This window comes from Triticum aestivum, chromosome 7D (assembly GCF_018294505.1).
Source record: "Triticum aestivum cultivar Chinese Spring chromosome 7D, IWGSC CS RefSeq v2.1, whole genome shotgun sequence".
In the NCBI taxonomy this organism is placed as follows: domain Eukaryota; kingdom Viridiplantae; phylum Streptophyta; class Magnoliopsida; order Poales; family Poaceae; genus Triticum; species Triticum aestivum.
This window is the reverse complement of record NC_057814.1, coordinates 612,980,613-612,984,683: the sequence shown is the minus strand read 5'-3', so window position 1 is coordinate 612,984,683 and position 4,071 is coordinate 612,980,613.

The window sequence follows — 4,071 nt, the reverse complement described above, 5'->3', positions numbered from 1 at the left end:
AGCAACAGCGCAGCAGGCCGAGATGGATGACCAGAACAGCAACGACGCAGTTCGCGTGGACGGCGAAGCAGTGCCCAAGGAGCAGCAGCCGAAGTAGCACCTCGACAGCCGGAACAACACGACGGCGGGGATCCTCCATCCACAGCTTGGAACCGAGGCGTACCCAGCACCCCAAATCGCCAATCTCCACTATTTAGAGCTGCGCCGAGTCGCTAACCCGTTGAGAAGACACGCTCATAGGGAAACCCATACACATACCCGACATGCGGCTTGGACCAGCGGCCAGCTGGAGATTAAAGCTTGCTGAGAGGACACGCGCACACACACCCAACACGCTGCATGTCCTTGCAGGCACAAGGCGACGAGCGCACTACAGCTCCCGCATGGTCACGGGCGGACGTACCTTTTTCTAGACCATGGTTGTCGTGATTTTTTAATGGGATGGTAGTATGGTTAATAATACAACAATAGGCTATAAGGCCTCGCTTCATTTTTAAATATAAGTCACGAAGCAGAATGAATGAATCTACGCTCTAAACTATGTTCATATACATCTGTATGTAGTTCATCATGAAATCTCTACAAAGACTTACATTTAGAAACAAAGGGAGTACGTTATTAATAGTTGGTCCACCATATAACCTCACAAAGTGTCTTGAGTCTTGTGCTGCAGCCGGCTACTAATCAACAATCCGTTTCTCTTCTCTCCTCCAACTAAGCAAATATATAATATTTTAGTCCTTATGGCCTGCTTATGTCACCTTATTGTATTTGCTCTTATGTCGGCGTGCCAAACAGGCCATCGTGCCAGCCCATTTAGCGAGGGGCCGAGCCTGGGCTGGGGAGGGCACGACCCGAGTACTTAGCGTGCCTGACCGGGTCATGCCGTGCCTGGCCCTTTTAACCCAAGCTGGGCCATGCTGGGCCGGGTCGGTCCACACGACCAGGTTTACACACACCGAAGCCCACACACACGACATGCGTAATGTTATGGCCCACAACGCGTCCACCCTTGAACAGCGGGCGCCGCCAAGCAAACACATCTATTTCCAGTGAGTTTTTCTTTTTGAGGGTCTATATTCTTAGGGAGTTTTCTCACAGAAACAAATGTGACGATCCAGTCAAAATCGTACCGCTCAATTGAACGAGGGAGTTCCTACCCATATGAACTTCCTTTAACAAAAAAATCAGATCTATTATAAAAGTTCATCACAAGTACAAAGCATCTCAAACATACTAAAATTTACATAGAGATTCCGGGATCACCAAACGACAACTACTGTTGTCAGAACTCCTAGATAAAGCCACACACAATTAGATAAACTTCATAATCTTACTGCTTGTTTGCAGATGCTCCCAGTCAAATAGGAGGAACTCGACGGTACCAATGATGTTGACATCAACCATATGACTCAGGCTCATGCCAATAGTTATCGCTATGGTAATTAACCGTGTTATTCCAGTTCTAGATAATTCACATCATTCCACCCCAGCTTAATACTCCTCTTGTCATTTATAGAACCGCCGCCCTGCCGCAAGCACAACAAGCATCCCCTAGAATATATTCATCACCCACGCAAGGCCGGGTAAGTCCCAAAGTTCAAAGGAAAAAAAATCCATTTGAAAGAAATACATTACTCGTGGTAAAAACTCTTATTACTTTCCTATTTGCAGCAACTCCTCCGACAAATACTAAATACTATAGTTCTGTGTAAATTGACAGGCAAGCCCGGTGAGCACTATTTAGAGGAGTGCGCTGCCCACTGTGTGTGGGGAAATACATTTAAGTTGTATAACAAAAATGTTGACAATCTGCGAAATATCATCAAAGACAAGAAAACACCTGACCATTACTACGTATGCCACATGACAGAAACATTTGCTACTGATGGCAAAAGAATGGTAATTTTAAACAAATGCATTCTTGTGTTTCCTACAAGAACATGCCGGCAAACCATATACTGAATAACCTTTTATCCTCATTTGCAGTACTTTAGCACACACTTTTCTAAGAGAAACGTCTTCCTGCACATGGGTGCTGATCATGATGAGCTACCAATCAGTACAGGAGACAGGACCACCAGTGTCATGGCCTGCTTTATCAAAGGCGTCGACAACAGGGCTACACTCACAAAGAATTGGAGCAGCTTCTTCCATAAGGCAAACATGAAGAAAGGGTGTGCATATGCTTTCATCTTCAAGTGCACGTCTAAGGGCCTCTACATGATTGTCTATCCAATCTAAGCACATCACGATAGTCCTTTGCTACATAACTTCACTAGTAGAAAACAGGGCTTTCGTTCGGGCCTGGCCAGCCCATTAGTCCCGGTTCGGCCACGAACCGGGACCCATGGGGGCATTCGACCCGGTTCGTGAGCCCAGGGGGCCGGCCGGGGCCTCGTGGGCATTGGTCCCAGTTCGTGTGGACCCATTTGTCCCGGTTCTAGGCACGAACCGGGACCAATGGGCATCACCCCTGGCCCACAACCATTGGTCCCGGTTCTTGGCTTGAACCGGGACAGATGGCTGGGCTTTAGTCCCGGTTTCAGCCACGAACCGGGACAAATGAGCTGCCTATATATACCCCATCGCCATAGCAGAGCACTCCACAGTGCTCTATTTTTTCTGGCCGGCGAGGGGAGGGCATTTGGGTGCTCTAGCTCACCTCCTATGCACATGAGGTGTTCGATGAAATGTCTGAGCCACACTAGTTAATCTTTCTCCTCTCGAAACTCGACCTCCGAGCTCCATTTTCCCTGAGATTTGTCCATGTTTAGTGGTCCGTCACGTCCCGTCCCCGTCTTCACCGCCGTCGATCGCCCGCGCCGATCTCGTCGCCGGCACCACCGTGGTGAGCCTCTTGTTCTTATCTTCTTTCTGAAAGAAAGAAAATTCTTATAGATGCTTGTCTAATTTTCTTACTTTTATTATTCCTTGTTATTATATAGTGCGATGGTTTTGGTATCCGCCCCCGTCGGCCCTCGTCCTTTCTATGATTCGGATGTGGTATATATTATCTTTTTATAACTATTTGGTTCATTTATTGTTTATGACAATTATGCCGACCAACGTGACATATATTTTATTTATCTAGGAGGTGGTTGAACCGGAAATTCCAACCGACCCTATTGTCGAGAGGTTAAATTTAGTTGAAGAAGAAAACAATTACTTGAAGGAAAAAATAAAAAAATTGGGGAGGAGAAGATGATATTGGAGTTGCATGTTGCGGATGTCGTCGATGATCACAAGATCAAGATGGATGCAATGCGGTTGAAGATTAGAAAGATTAGAAAATATGCCATTCATACCGAGGCTTGGTATCATTATGCAGTTGGATCAATTGTTACCTTGGTTGCGATTATGATCGCATTCTTGTTGCATTGAAATGTTTTACATAATTTCAATGTATGGTTTAATTAGATGCTCTGGAGAGCTATATGTTGTTCAATGAGAACTATGTATGTACTTTGGTTTTAATGTGATGATGAACTTCTATTAATTTGGTCACTTATCAATTTAAGGGTCTTACAGCTCAAAATAATCATTAAATACATGAAAAATAACAAATGAAGTCAGAAAGGGTTGAAAATTGATGATGTGGCTTTGAATGGTGCAGTTTGAACACAGAAAAACTCTGGAGTTCAAATAAGTTCACAAAAATGAAATCCCTTTGTAACAGACGAGTTTCTATATGAAACCCTGATACTTCGAAAGAGATTGTCCGTTTTATACACGAAGTGCATCCAGTTTTGCCGTAACCCTCTCTACTTTCTTGCACATGCTATGTGGGTGAAATGATGATACCATGCCAACTTTCAACCTTTTCAGAGTTCATTTGAAATGGTTTTCAATTTCAGGGTCTTATATCTCAAAATAATCAGTAAATGTACGAAAAATAACAAATGAAGTCAGAAAGGGTTGAAAATTGATGATGTGGCTTTGAATGGTGCATTTTGAACACAGAAAAACTCTAGAGTTCAAATAAGTTCAAAAAAATGAAATCCCTTTGTAACAGACGAGTTTCCGTATGAAACCCTGATACTTTGAAAGAGATTGTCCGTTTTGTACACG